A 16,274-nucleotide genomic window follows, 5' to 3' on the forward strand; every position below is an offset into this window, starting at 1 on the left:
CTAGAAGGAAGAGAAAGGAGGAAGGAAGGAAAGAAGAAAGGAAGAGTGAGAGAAAGGAAGCATAAAAGAAAGAAGGAATGAAAGGAGAAAGGAAAGAAGAGGGAGGGGAGGAAAGGGAAAAGGGGAGGAAGAAAACACTATTAACTACAGTTCAGTATTTTGTTGCAGCTCATATATAACTATATCAGGGCATAAATTCAAAATGCTGTGTTCCAAAGTAACTTTGGTAAGTTCTCTTTCTTTCCTTTTAGCATGGTTATATTATTCATTTGAAAAAGTGAAATTTGTTTGTTATTGTAGTTTGTTTTTTCCCCTGCCTTTATTTCATATTTTTAGTGTAAAATAATAACATCATCTTTAAGAGTCAAAATTACACAAAAGGTATACTGAGAATGTGATCATTCACACTCATAAATTTCATTTCATTTCAGTATTAATTATCAATCTCATTCATTTCTGTTTTCTTCCTCCCAATTTTAGTTTTGAAAAAATAAGCAAGTGTGTATTAAATTTTTCCATATTCCTTATATAAAGAATAGTTTGCACAATGGTTTTTTCACTTTACAATATGTAAGAAATCACTGCATCCAGTTGTGAAATTCTTTCTTTTTCACACCTTTTTAGTACTCCATTGTCTGAATGTACCAGAGTTGATCCAACAGGTTCTGTGTTTATGTTCGTTTGTTTCTGATATTTTGCAATTACAAACAGTAGTGCTATGAGTAGTCTTGTACATATGTATTTATTGATTCTGACACCCAATTCTGATGTATGGGAATCTTTCCAACTTCACCAAGCAATGATCTCAACTCTGAACTTACCTACCTAAAGATGGCATCAGATTCCATTGGTTAAGAGCTCAGTCCCACAAGACTAGCCTCACTTCAGATGCCAGTTGTAAGCTCAGGTTATTACCTGTGTTTTTGACTTATTGGCTATAAATTGGAGATTCCAACAACCCCTTACTTGGATTTGATTAATTTCCTAGAGTGGCTCATGGAATTCAGAAGACGTGTGTACTCACTAGATTACTGGTTTATTACAGAGAATATTAAAGGAAGGGAATCAGCAAGCAATGAAAAGATCACAGCTTAACTCTATCTCCTTATGGAGATTTGTGGTGGTCCTGGCACTAGCATGAGAGCTTTCTGGAAAAATTTTACAGAAGGCCTAATTATGGAGTGACGATTTAAGACTTGACTAAAATCACTTTATGAAGAAAAATAGTCATGTTAAACGTGAAAATATTGAACAAGAATCCTGGCAGATCACAGCAAGGAAGGAAGAGAGTTGAAATATGCAGAGTCTAGGATGTCAGTCTCATGAGGATTGCTTTTGAAAGAGGAGAGAGAAACAAAGAATGGAGAAATGCCATAGAGAAGCTGAGTGACAAAAGAAAAAAAGGAGACATTTAAAATTATGCAAGAGAAGAAAAACTGAACAATGCACAGCTTATTCACCCTACTGCCAAAAGATGGGCTTCCATGGCTGTACAGTATAGCAGTAAGAATAAATGAAATACAATTATATGTAAGCATATAGATGAATCTTACAAACTGGATGTGAATGAAAGAAACTAAATTTATGTTCTCTATGAGTTTGTATATATAAATATAAAAAAGCAGAAGATTGTATGGTTGTATCTAGAAGGGGCTTGAGGTTGTCTTCTGGGGAGTTGATTGTGTCTGTTTCTTGGTCTGGGGCGTGGTTATAGGAATGTATGCAGTTAGTAAAAAGTCATGAAACTCCTCATTTAAAATTTTGTTAAATGTTAGCAGTAGTGTTAGTCACTCGGTTGTGTCTGACTCTTTGCAACCCCATGAACTATAGTCCACCAAGCTCCTCTGTCCCTGGGATTCTCCAGGCAAGAACACTGGAGTGGGTTGCCATGCCCTTCTCCAGGGGATCTTCTGAACCCAAGTCTCCTGGATTGCAGGCAGATTTTTTACTGTCTGAGCCACCAAGGAAATCCTGTTATTAAATGTTAAGTGTTTTTTAATCATTTTTTCAATAATAGAAACATTGGTTTAGTTTCCCAGGACTGCTGTAAGAAATTATCACAAATTTGCCACCTTCAAAAAACAGAAATTAACTGTTCACAGTTGTGGAGTCTAGAGGTCTGAAATGAAGGGATCAGTACAAGTCTCTGAAGGCTCTACAGAAGAATTATTTCTTGCCTCTTCCATCTTCTGATACACTTAGGCATTCTTTTGATGGTAGCAATAGTAACTCCAATCCGGCCTTCATCTTCACATGGTCTTCTTTCTGTATATTGAAACTTCCTCTCCCTTCACTTCTAAGGACACCAATCATTATGTTTAGATTCCAGTTCCAAACTACATCTACAAAGCCTTCTTTGCCAAATAAGAACCCATTCACAGATACAAGGGGTTAGCTCTTGGTCATACGTTTTGCTGGGGATACACAATTCAACCTACTACAGCATCTTATTAAGGTCTGGAACTTTACATGGACGAGTGAATGGGGTCAGTAGTTTCCTCCTTGAAATTTGCTTCCAGCTTCCAAAATTCTAATCTACTCAGATGAGACCTGAGAATGTTGTCAGGTTGGAAGGTCAGTGAGATCAGGAGAGAACACAGAAGAAAGCAAAAGGCTCTGGGAATAAAGAGTATCTTCCTATTTTTCTTCTTATATGCTTTGGACATAAGATCCTAGTCAATTTGGAATTTTGTGGCCTAGGAGTGAGGAGGTGTAGAGCTCAGGTCTACCAAGATTTGCCAGAAATAGGAAAGCCTTGAGGTCAGATATATTAATAAAAAGTTTATAAAAGCTGGGCATGGTGTTTATATCCTTTAAGGATACTGAATTAAAATTATAGCCAGTTGAGAATTCAGGATCCTGAGCCATATTATCTCAGAAATCAGAATTTATAGAAATCTGGAATGGAATTTGTTATTTTAAATTCCACCATGAATCCATATCCTGCTTGAGGTAGAAGAAAGTGCAAAACAGTGTCATTAATCTCCTTAATTGCATCTTGGCAAATACGACTTGACCTTCAGTCAAACTCATAAATGAAGAATTCAGCCTGTGACAATGGCAAAAGAGTGAATTAGTCAATGAGCTCATGCTTGTTTGAAGATTGCCTTTGAAGAATTTTCACATTTGTAAGTGCTTTTTAGGAAGATACCTATTTTTCTCATCTCATGATTGGATATTTTTTTGCACTGAATCAGACTCCAAAATACAACCCTGAACAAGAGTGTTCTCAATTGTTGTATCATTTTCAAAAGATCACTTGAGAGGTCTTCTATCAGCAGTGACCAAAGTAACCAGGATTTCACTTCTGCAGTCATGTCCAGTGTAATCAAAAGATTTTTATGATCATTGAAATGTTATAATTCATAACAGGAATAACTGTGCTGACTTTGTCAAAAGCAAGAATAGTGCCTTGTTTGACTTCATCTTCACATGGATTAGCGTGATGTTCATACTTCTCCTAGATTGCATTAAACTAGTGTTCCATCTAGAAATATTAGATGGTCACCAGGTAATAAGAGGAGTTTTTGAGTTCTCCTGGAGTCTGAGAAACTCATTAAGTACTGGATGTGCTGCCTGCCTCAGTGTCTTCTACTTCCTCAAGCTATCTAGTTTTTCTCACCCCTTCTTTCTCTGGCTGAAGTGCAGAAGAGATAGAGTTGTTTTCACCATTATGTTGGGATTCTGTCTCTTTTTGATTTTTAACCTTCTGAGCATAAAATTTATACTTTTGTGTTCAGCAAGCATTTAGAAAAGGAAAGACTTAACTTGGAAAAAAGATATGCATAAAAATCAGTATTATAACAGTCAAGTTCTCTTCAGCCTTGGATCTCTCATCCCCTTGTCTGTATCACTCATTATATTTTTCCTGTTAATCTTTTCCTATGGGGACATACCAAGCAGATGACATGCCATAACACAGATCCCAGGGACTTCAATGCTGGGAGCCACCACGGGAGATCCCACCCATGACAAAGGTCATGCGGAAGAGACCTGACAGGCAAAGGAGGATCAGGCCTCAAGGGACCCCCTGAATCTTCTTGAGCATCTACCGCAAAACCAAAATCTGTCTACTGTTTATTATATTATGCCTTTCACCAACTCTTCTGTCATTAACAGGGGGCTATCCCCAACCGGGAGAAATATCAATAACCTCAGATATGCAGATGACACCACCCTTATGGCAGAAAGTGAAGAGGAACTCAAAAGCCTCTTGATGAAAGTGAAAGAGGAGAGTGAAAAAGTTGGCTTAAAGCTCAACATTCAGAAAACGAAGATCATGGCATCCGGTCCCATCACTTCACGGGAAATAGATGGGGAAACAGTGGAAACAGTGTCAGACTTTATTTTTCTGGGCTCCAAAATCACTACAGATGGTGACTACAGCCATGAAATTAAAAGACTCTTACTCCTTGGAAGGAAAGTTATGACCAACCTAGATAGCATATTCAAAAGCAGAGACATTACTTTGCCAACAAAGGTTCGTCTAGTCAAGGCTATGGTTTTTCCTGTGGTCATGTATGGATGTGAGAGTTGGACTGTGAAGAAGGCTGAGTGCCAAAGAATTGATGCTTTTGAACTGTGGTGTTGGAGAAGACTCTTGAGAGTCCCTTGGACTGCAAGGAGATCCAAGCAGTCCATTCTGAAGGAGATCAGCCCTGGGATTTCTTTGGAAGGAATGATGCTAAAGCTGAAACTCCAGTACTTTGGCCACCTCATGTGAAGAGTTGACTCATTGGAAAAGACTCTGATGCTGGGAGGGATTGTGGGCAGGAGGAGAAGGGGATGACAGAGGATGAGATGGCTGGATGGCATCACCGACTCGATGCATGTGAGTCTGAGTGAACTCTGGGAGTTGGTGATGGACAAGGAGACCTGGTGTGCTGTGATTCATGGGGTCGCAAAGAGTTAGACACGACTGAGCAACTTACCTGATCTGATCCCCAACCACCTTTCTCCGGAAAAAATCAACTTAGGGCTTTAGTTAATGGGCATGAAAGGAATATTTCTATTTTAACCCCTCTGTTGGCATTCTAGCTTGCCTGACAGGTTTATCCATACTCTTGCAATTAACACACATGATTGTTCACAACTCCCCAACCTTGAAAGGCACAGGAAGCAAAACATTCTAAAAGTCCTGATGAGCATAGAGTCCTTTAAGGGATGAAAAATTATTACAATAGATAGTACTGGTAAAGGGCTTCAAATTGGGCCAGTGCTTGCTGCCAAGTTCCCATATCCCTTATCTACTGTGCACCTGGGAATGCATTGGTTAACATAGTTAGAATGTAAGAAAAACAAGTAGCAGCCTTGGAATTAACCACATCAGACCTTTTGAGCTAATTGGTTCTTTCTTTGTTGTAACTTACTGCACCTTTGCTCTGTGAGAATGTAACTCTGTTTAGCACTTTCTGAGGCTGACATAGATTAGAAATATAAAGAAAAAACACTTCAAGGGAAAATACGTTTTCTGGTGATCAGCCTTTCCAAGGCCAGAAGATATTGTACACAATATTGTTTATGGGAAAGATATGCAGAAAAATCCTGGTTTTGATAAAGACAAAACAGATATAATGTTTGGGCTGACTCTGTATGACTTTGCATCTTTCATTTCCCTCTATGTACAACTCAAGGTATAAAAGTTCCTTTTGAAAATAAAGTTATGGGCCTCACTCATCGAAGCTTGGTCTCCCCGTGTTGTTCTTTTTTTTTCCTTTTCCCTCCTTTTCTCTCTATGTTCTTCTTTCAGGATGACTCCTTGGAACACAGGAGCTTTATTGGCTTTCTGTTTTTATCAAGGAAGATCAGCCTCTGATCTCTCCGATTTGCTATCCTTATTGCCTAAGCCATCATCCTGAGGGTACCCCTGGATCCTGCTGGGGCTGGACCCCAGCACTTCAACACAGGGGTTCTTTGAGAGCTAAAAATACTTCAACTTCTTTCATCATTTTCTTAGTTGTAAACTATTTGGTTGCTCTTATCTTGTTGTTGTTCACTCAGTTGTGTCTGACTCTGCGACCCCATGGACTGCAGCACAGTCAGGGAAGCTTTCCTGTCCTTCACCATCTCCCAGAGCTTGCTCAAACTCATGTCCATTGAGTTGGTGATGCCATCCAACCATCTCGTCCTCTGTCATCCCCTTCTCCTCCCGCCTTCAATCTTTCCCAGCATCAGGGGCTTTTCTAGTGAGTCGACTCTTTGCATGAGGTGGCCAAAGGATTGGAGTGTCAGCTTCAGCATCAGTCATTCCAATGAACATTCAGGACTGATTTCCTTTAGGATTGACTGGTCTGATCTCTTTGCAGTCCAAGGGACATTCAAAAGTGTTTTCCAACACCACAGTTCAAAGCATCATTTCTTTGGCACTCAGCCTTCTTTATGGTCCAACTCTCACATCCATACATGACTACTGGAAAAACCATAGCTTTGACTATACAGACCTTTGTTGGTAAAATAATGTCTCTGCCTTTTAATACTCTGTCTGGGTTTGTCATAGCTTTTCTTCCAAGGATCAAGCTTCTTTTAATTTCATGGCTGCAGTCACCATCAGCAGTGATTTTGGAGCCCAAGAAAATGAAGTCTGTCACCGTTTCCACTGTTATATTATGCCTTTATTTTAGATTGGTGTTATTTCAATCTAGAAGATGAAATTGCTTGTTTTGTTGTTAACACTGTAGCATTCCTCTATCCTTTAATTCATCCTTTTGTTTTGACTCTGGGGAATGGAAAACAAAACAGACTTGTGTGAGTGTGCTAAGGAAAACTGGATCTTGCATCAAGAGAATGTAATCCTTCACTGGATGGAGGAACTAAAGGGGAACCATTTATGTTCTGAAGAAAACAACTCAGTGAGAGTCTCGAATGTTCCTCCACTGGTTTCATATTGTGTTGGATAGTAGTTTTTAAAAAAATTTTTCATTGACCAGGCTATTGACATTGGAGAAAATGTCAATACTTGGACATTTTCTTGGATGACATTACTTGGATTCCATGAACTATCCTTGGCAATTTGACATAGTTATTTAATTTAAACCTCAGAAAGTTATACAAATATTTATTTTACCATTTTCTCTGATGAAAATACTGATAGTAATCATATGTAAGTGATATTAGTGTTAGCATTCAAATTCTGATCTTCTGGCTCAAAAATAGAAGAGTGTGTGAAAAAGAATGAACTAAACCTCTTTCGGAGAAGACTCTTGAGAGTCCCTTGGACTGCAAGGAGACCCAACCAGTTCATCCTAAAGGAGATCAGTCCTGGGTGTTCATTGGAAGGACTGATGCTAAAGCTGAAACTCCAATACTTTGGCCACCTCATGCGAAGAGTTGACTCATTGGAAAAGACTCTGATGCTGGGAGGGATTGGGGACAAGAGGAGAAGGGGACAACAGAGGATGAGATGGCTGGATGGCATCACCGACTCGATGGCCATGAGTTTGAGTGAACTCCAGGAGTTGGTGATGGACAGGGAGACCTGGCGTGCTGCGATTCATGGGATCACAAAGAGTCGGAAATGACTGAGTGACTGAACTGAACTGAAACCTCTTTTATTAGTTCTTGATTCTGTTATTTTAAGTAGTCTGCTTTACTGCTTTATGACACATTTTACTAATTAAGTGTTGGTTTTTAAGGAAGAGAAAAAAATGTATTGTATGAAGGGTAAATTTTAAATAAATCTACTTAGTCAGTGGGTCATGTAATTTACTACTGAATACAAAGAAAATTCTAAGAATTGTAAAGAAATATATGATTTTTAATTGTAGCATAAACGAAATAAAATGTATGTTTTCTTAACCTTCTTGTTTAATAGAAATAGCAGTTTCTGAGAGTGACAATGAGGCATTGGTGCCAATAATGAAAAATGTTTAATCAGTCTGAAAGAAAATCTGCTATTAGGAAAGTAAAAAAATATAAGATAACTTAAAAAATTCAGAAAATATTCAAAATATGTCATGCTATAAGTTAAGGGGAAAACTGTAGAGTTTCAAACCTAAACTTGAGACCCTGGCAGCATCTATGTCTGTACACTGACCTGTGTCCCACTTCGGCAAGTGAAGCCTTTATGCTTTGACCCAAGTGTGTGTGTGTTAGTTGCTCAGTCACGTCCGACTCTTCGTGACCCCACGGACTGTATCTACTCTTTATCCCCTACATCTCCTCATACATTGTAGCCATAAACTTAATCACTGCCAGGAAAATCCGCTGCATAATCCTCCTAGGAGATATTTTACAATATCATATTATCTATAGGACTATAGGAACTCATCTTTAGGAATAAGCAAAAACCTGAATTTCTATTAACAGTGACAGTGGAAAGACATCCAAGTGTCTGCTGTCCGGAAGCCACTGCATCCCGGGAGCCCTGGCCTTGAAAGAACAATGACTGCAGCTTGGGGCAGTTTCTCACCAGCCTTTTCCATAGCTGCAAATGAAGCAATCCTACATCTACGGTGGGGTCTTTGTGTGTGTCTAGAGTTCAAGAGGTGTCATATAATAGCAATCTAGCAGAGATGGTCTTGAAGAAATAGTTATCGAGGTAGCCAAGAGCGTTGAACTGAGTGAACTGTGAGAGGGCCCCTTAGAGAACATTACAGAAACTTGATGGGATGAAGTGTTATTCCAAGTCTCTGTTATTCTAAATTAATGCTCTATATGACATGGAGGAAGTTGATCCCATAGGAGTAAAACACCACCAAACTATTTCTCTGGAGGAGACTGGGTTACATTTAGTCTGGCACCTGCCACCTGAATCTTAGAAGCTCCTGAAAACAGAGAGGTAACACTGATAAGAAGTTCACCTACTGGAACTGCCAGAGGAACTGACTCTGCCCAGCTTTCCTGGATTGCTGGGTAGAAAGTTTGTCTAGGTCGATAACTCAAGGATAATCTAAATCAATGCAAAACTGAAAAGTAAGCTAATCCAAAATCCACTCAGTAGAATCATGTGGAAATTGCAGGTTTAATTTGAAGTCTTACTGTTTAAGACTGAGTAAGCAAATGAAAAGAAAAGAAAAAAAAATCCTTAAACAAACAAATATACAGCACAGAGGTAAATGTAAAACACACCTTTAAAAAAGATAACTGCAGAGAGCAGAAATTTTTGAGTAATATGTGCTGAATATTCCCCATCAAATTCAAGAAAACAATTCTATGAAAGAAGAGGGAAAATATAAGATAACAAAAATCAAAACATAGAAACTAAAATTGCAAAGGAACAAATGAGAAAAACAAAGAAGCTGAAAGAAATAAGAGGGCATTCTTGGAACTAAACGCATGGTAAAAGAAATTTAAAACAATACATTATGATAATAATTATCAAATTTACAAATTAAGGTTCAAAAAATAAATTAAATCATTTAGAATCTTAAGATTACTAAAGAAGCACTTTTAGGCATGGAGTTGCAGTTAAACACTATTGACTTTGGAGTGTTTTTTTTTTCATCCAAAGATATTAAAAAATATTAATCAGTTACCAGCTTATAAAAAAAATTAACTGTTAACTTCAGTTCAGATCACTTCAGCTCAGTCGCTCAGTTGTGCCCAACTCTTTGCAACCCCATGAACCGCAGCACACCAGGCCTCCCTGTCCATCACCAACTCCCGGAGTCCACCCAAATCCCATGTCTATCGAGTTGGTGATGCCATCCAACCATCTCATCCTCTGTCATCCCCTTCTCCTCCTGCCCTCAATCTTTCCCAGCATCAGGCTCTTTTCCAATGAGTCAGCTCTTCGCATCAGTTGCCAAAGTATTGGTTTCAGCTTCAACATCAGTTCTTCCAATGAACACCCAGGACTGATCTCCTTTAGGATGGACTGGTTGGATCTCCTTGCAGTCCAAGGGACTCTCAAGAGTCTTCTCCAACACCACAGTTCAAAAGCATCAATTCTTCAGTGCTCAGCTTTCTTTATAGTCCAACTCTCACATCCATACCTGACCACTGGAAAAACCATAGCCTTGACAAGACAGACCTTTGTTGGCAAAGTAATGTCTCTGCTTTTTAATATGCTGTCTAGGTTGGTCATAACTTTCCTTCCAAGGAATAAGCGTCTTTTAATTTCATGGGTGCAATCACCATCTGCAGTGATTTTGGACCCCAGAAAAATAAAGTCAGCCACTGCGTCCACTGTTTCCCCATCTATTTGCCATGAAGTGATGGGACCGGATACCATGATCTTAGTTTTCTGAATGTTGAGCTTTAAGCCAACTTTTTCACTCTCCTCTTTCACTTTCATCAAGAGACTCTTTAGTTCTTCTTCACTTTCTGCCATAAGAGTGATGTCATCTGCGTATCTGAGGTGATTGATATTTCTCTTCGCAATCTTGATTCCAGCTTGCACTTCCTTCAGCCCAGCATTTCTCATGATGTACTCTGCATATAAGTTAAATAAGCAGGGTGACAATATACAGCCTTGACGTACTCCTTTTCCTATTTGGAACCAGTCTGTTGTACCATGTCCAGTTCTAACTGTTGCTCCCCGACCTGCATACAGATTTCTCAAGAGGCAGGTCAGGTGGTCTGGTATTCCCATCTCTTTCAGAATTTTCCACAGTTTTTTGTGATCCACACAGTCAAAGGCTTTGGCATAGTCAATAAAGCAGAAATAGATGTTTTTCTGGAACTCTCTTGCTTTTTCCATGATCCAGCAGATGTTGGCAATTTGATCTCTGATTCCTCTGCCTTTTCTAAATCCAGTTTGAACATCTGGAAGTTCATGGTTCACGTATTGCTAAAGTCTGGCTTTGAGAATTTAGAGCATTACTTTACTAGCGTGTGAGATGAGTGCAATTGTGAGGTAATTTGAGCATTCTTTTGCATTGCCTTTCTTTGGGATTGGAATGAAAACTGCCCTTTTCCAGTCCTGTGGCCACTGCTGAGTTTTCCAAATTTACTGGCATATTGAGTGCAGCACTTTCACAGCATCATCTTTCAGAATTTGAAATAGCTCAACTGGAATTCCATCACCTCCACTAGCTTTGTTCATAGTGATGTTACACTTTGCTCCCCTCCAAAACATAGAAATATTAAGTATACAGTATTTGACATAACAATCTAGAAATCAAGTGAATACACAATATATGTGTACCTTTTTCTATATTCTTAATATAAGAACATTTAACATTTCAATAAATACTTGATTAAAAATATTTATTGGTTGAAATTCTGTTGAATGAATACCATAATCTTTCTCGAATTCTTTCAAGACAATGTACAGAAATATACAAAACCCATAAATAATTTAGTATATATTTGCTGTTGAGTTGCTAAGTCATGCCCAAGTCTAACATAACTGCATGGACTGTTGCCTGCCAGGCTCCTCTGTCCATGGAATTCTCCAGGCCAGAATACTGGAGTGGGTTGCCATTTCCTTCTCTAGGGGATCTTCCCAACCCAGGGATCAAACCTATGTCTAATGCTTTGCAGGGAGATTCTTTACCTTATTGAAATATTTGAATAGATTCAGCTATTTAATGAAATATTAAAGCTCTTTTGTAAAGGCTTTCTAGGTAATTTCTAGGTTTCTGCATGGAACAGGACTCTCCTCAATATTTTTAATAGTTACTTAAAATTTTTCGCTTCTGAAGTAATCTGATACCTAAGATTTATTTACCATGAAAATGTTGTCTACTTTGCATGAAATTTTGGTTCCTGGTGAAATGGAAATTCTCTTTATGCTAGTATGTGACATTTACAACTTAGTTTATGTAGTTTTCCTTGAAAAGACAATAGAGAAAACCTAAGGACTTTTAAAGACACTAAAATAAAATTTCTTTTACCCTGAAAGCGCGAAACTATTGAAACAAATTAACATACATTATGGAAATAGATATAAAGGTGCATAGCTTAAAGAAATTAGATATTTTTCTGCCTATTTTCAATTTTGAATGGGGAAACAGTGGATACAGTGTCAGACTTTATTTTTTTGGGCTCCAAAATCACTGCAGATGGTGACTGCACCCAAGAAATTAAAAGACACTTACTCCTTGAAAGGAAAGTTATGACCAACCTAGATAGCATATTGAAAAGCAGAGACATTACTTTGTCAACAAAGGTCCGTCTAGTCAAGGCTATGGTTTTTCCAGTAGTCATGGATGGATGTGAGAGTTGGACTGTGAAGAAGGCTGAGCACCAAAGAATTGATGCTTTTGAACTGTGGTGTTGGAGAAGACTCTTTTTTTTTTTTTTTTTAGGAAAAGAAGAAACTATAGAGTCTCTGTGCCTGTTTATACTGTCTATATGTTTATATATATCCATGGATGTATGTTTATATGCATATGTATATACACACACACACACATATATATATATATATTCTACCTCCAGATGGTACTACTAAATTAATTTATAAAGATCTCATTTAATTGACATAAAGATAAACAAGTGCTGTATAAATTAAGTATACTTTCAGAGATATAAAAACTAATCCAAATGCTTTACAAATTCATGTGAGAATTTGTAAAATCTGTAAAGAGAAGACTCTTGAGAGTCCCTTGGACTGCAAGGAGATCCAACCAGTCCATTCTGAAGGAGATCAGCCCTGGGATTTCTTTGGAAGGAATGATGCTAAAGCTGAAACTCCAGTACTTTGGCCACCTCATGTGAAGAGTCGACTCATTGGAAAAGACTCTGATGCTGGGAGGGATTGGGGGCAGGAGGAAAAGGGGACAACAGAGGATGAGATGGCTGGATGGCATCACCGACTTGATGCATGTGAGTCTGAGTGAACTCTGGGAGTTGGTGATGGACAGGGAGGCCTGGCGTGCTTTGATTCATGGGGTCATAAAGAGTTGGACACGACTGAGCGACTGAACTGAACTGAACTGATGGTTTAATAAATATTGTTAAATGATTGGAAAATGTTAATATATTCTTAATTATATTAACCTTTTATACTGAGTGATGTTTCCACAGATAAAAAGAATTAGTCACTAATTGTTAATATTCCTAAGGTAATATGAAACATTGTGCCTTATTATATGCAACATGAATCAACCCTTGGAAATGTGTACATATTAGCAATATTTGGGGGAGTATATTAGTCAGGAAGCTTTTGGGTATTAAGAAAATAAATCTAGTCTCAAACTAGTGTAAACTATAAGAGAATTAATTATTTCATTTACCTAGGCATCTAAGGTAGAGTCAGTTCCAGTCCATGACCAAAGACTCAGGTTGTTTACTTCTCTATTCTGTTGACCTTAGGGTCTTCATCCTAGAGTTCCTCTCTTTGGGGGTTACAAGATAATTGCCAATGACAAGTGTCATTTTCTACTTTCTTATTCTTGCCCTGCTGGAGACAGACAACTTTTTTTTAAACCAACGATTGCAACTCCTTTTTTCAGTTTTTTGAAATCAGTCAGGATTTTATTCATGGATCAGGGAGCCACTTTAAGCAGAATATCATAATTTGACACCTGTATATCTTCTTTGGTGAAGTATATTTAAATCTTTGGCCTAAATATTAGTTCAGCTTCTTATCTACATTTTGTTGAGTAGTATGAATTCTTGTTATATTCTGAATAGCAGTCATTTATTAGATATGTCTTTTGCAAATATTTCCTCCTGGTCTGTTACTTGTCTTTTCCTTCTCTTGACTTTATCTTTTGCAGAGCAGAATATTTTTTTTTTAATGAAGTCAAGCTTATCAATTACATCTTTCACGGATTTTGCCTTTGGTATTTTATCTTAAAAGTCATTGCCATTGCCAAGATCATCTAGGTTTTCTTCTATGTTTTCTTTTAAGAGTTTTATAATTTTGTTTGTTTCATTTTGGTCTATGATGTGCTTCAAATTAATGTTTGTGAATTATGTAAGGTATGTGACTAAATTCATTTTTTTGCATATGGATCTCCAGTTGCTCCAGCACTATTTATTGAAAAGACTACCTGTGCTCCATTGTATTGCTTTTGCTCTTTTGTTGAATATCAATTGATTATATATATTGATTATATTTAATATCAATTGATTATATTTATAGGCTCTCTATTATGTCCCATTTAAGTGAAGTCATTCAGTCATGTCCGACTCTTTGCCACCCCATGGATTGTAGCCTACCAGCCTGCTCTGTCCATAGGATTCTCCAGGCAAGAATACTGGAGTGGGTTGCCATTTCCTTCTCCAGGGGATCTTCCTGACCCAGGAATTGACCTAGGTCTCCCACATTGCAGGCAGATGTTTTACCTTCTGAGCCACCAAGGAAGCATATTCCATTTAACTGCTTATTATTTTTGCTAATATCACACTCTCTTGTTTAGTCTTGACCTAAGTAGTGTGAGTTCTCTGACTTGATTCTTCTCCTTCAATAGCGAGTAGGCCATTCTGGGTTTTGACTCTTCATTTAAACTTAGAATCAGTTTGTCAGTATCAACAAAATCACATGCTGAGGTTTGGGATTGCACTGAATCAATAAATCAAGTGTAGAGTTACTGACTTTTTGACAATATTGAGTCTTATCTATAAACATGGACTGTTGTTAAATTTATTTAGCTCTTTTTAATTTTCATTTATCAGAGTTTTACAGTTTTCCTCATATAGGTTTTGCATTTGTTATATTTATACCTAAGTAATTTTTGGATGCAGTGGAGATGCTATTATTTCTTATTTCCAATTCCATGTGTTCTTTGCTGATACAAGAAAGCAATTGACTTTTGTATCTTAACTTTGTATCTTGCTATGTTGTGATAGCTGCTTATCAGTTTTAGAAATTCTTTGGTTACTTCTTTTGGATTTTCTACATAGATGATCATGTCAACAGCAAAAAAAGATAGCTTTATTTCTTCCATCCAATCTGTATACCTTTTATTTATCTTTCTTGTTTCATTATATTAGTTAGAATTGCCAGTACATACTGAAAAGGAGTGCTGACAGAGGATGTATTTGCCTTGTACCTGATACTGGTAGAAGCACTGAGTATTTCACCAGTAAGCACAGTGTTAGCTCTAGGTTTGTTGCATATAGTACTTATCAAGTGGAAGATATTTCCCTCTATTCCTGGTTTACTGGGAGCTTTTATCATGTTGGGTTTTGTCAGAAGCTTTTTTTTTTACATATATTGATACATTGTGTGATTCTTTGTCATTTGTTGATGTGATGGGTTACATTAAATAAATTTCAAATGCTGGACCAAATTTGTATGTTCAGGCTAAATCCTGATTGTTTGTGCTATATATTTTTTATATACATTTTTGGATTTAATTGGCTTATATATGTTGAGAATTTTCACATCTATGGTCGTGAAAGATATTGGTCTATAGTTTTCTACTAATATCTTTGTCTGGTTTTCTTATTATGGTAAGGCTGACCTTAGAAAAAATTGTAAAGTATTCCCTCTGCTGTTTTCTAAAAGAGATTGAAGATAATTAGTACAATATTTCTTAAATGTTTGTTAGAATTTACCAGTGACTCTACCTGGGCCTGGTACTTTCTCTTTTGGAAGGTTATTAATTAGTTCTTTGTTTTAATAATAGATTTAGACCTATTATTTCTTCTTGTGTGAGTTTTGGCAATTGGTAATTTTCAAATAATTGGTACATTTCATCTAATTTATCAGGTTTGTAAACATAGAATTGTTTGTAATACTCCCTTAAACGTCCATGGGATCAGTTGTGATAACACTTTTCACTCTGGCCTCTTTTTTCCTTAGTTAGCATGACTAAAAGCTAATCAGTTTTACTGATATTTTTAAAAGCAGCGACTTGTGTCTACAATGGCTAAATACATTCATCTCTTCTATGCATTGCTTTTGCTTTATATATCTAAACTTCCATTATTAACACAAAATAAATGACAATGTTACTGTTGACACTGAAAAAGGTCAAGTCCAATTTTTGTTTGTACTGTGTTCAGTGTTCTGTAGGCATATATTTGGCATTCCTACTACACAATCCAGGGTAACAGATGCAAAATAGACTCTGGAGGACAAGTAGAATCCCTGAAATAGAAACTTTCATTTGCATCTTAACAAATAGTGGTTAGGCATTTAGTCTGTCACACATTCAGTAGACTAGCTAAATTTTATACACATAACTGGAGGGGTCTGTGTGAAGGTGTTTTGGATTCCATCCCAAGGCAGTAATTCAGGGGCATTTTAAGTCTTTATGAAATGAAGGAGAAGAAATTCATTCTACCATCAAGCAGCAATATATACCTCATTCTGTAGCACGTAATTTAAAATTGATGGAACAGAAACAATATTAGGGATTGGCAAACATGTTAAGTATAAGGGAAAGTCTCCTCATTTTTGTAGCAGTTCAGATCAGATCAGATCAGTTGCTCAG

The sequence above is a fragment of the Bos indicus genome, chromosome 5, assembly GCF_029378745.1.
Source record: "Bos indicus isolate NIAB-ARS_2022 breed Sahiwal x Tharparkar chromosome 5, NIAB-ARS_B.indTharparkar_mat_pri_1.0, whole genome shotgun sequence".
NCBI lineage: Eukaryota > Metazoa > Chordata > Mammalia > Artiodactyla > Bovidae > Bos > Bos indicus.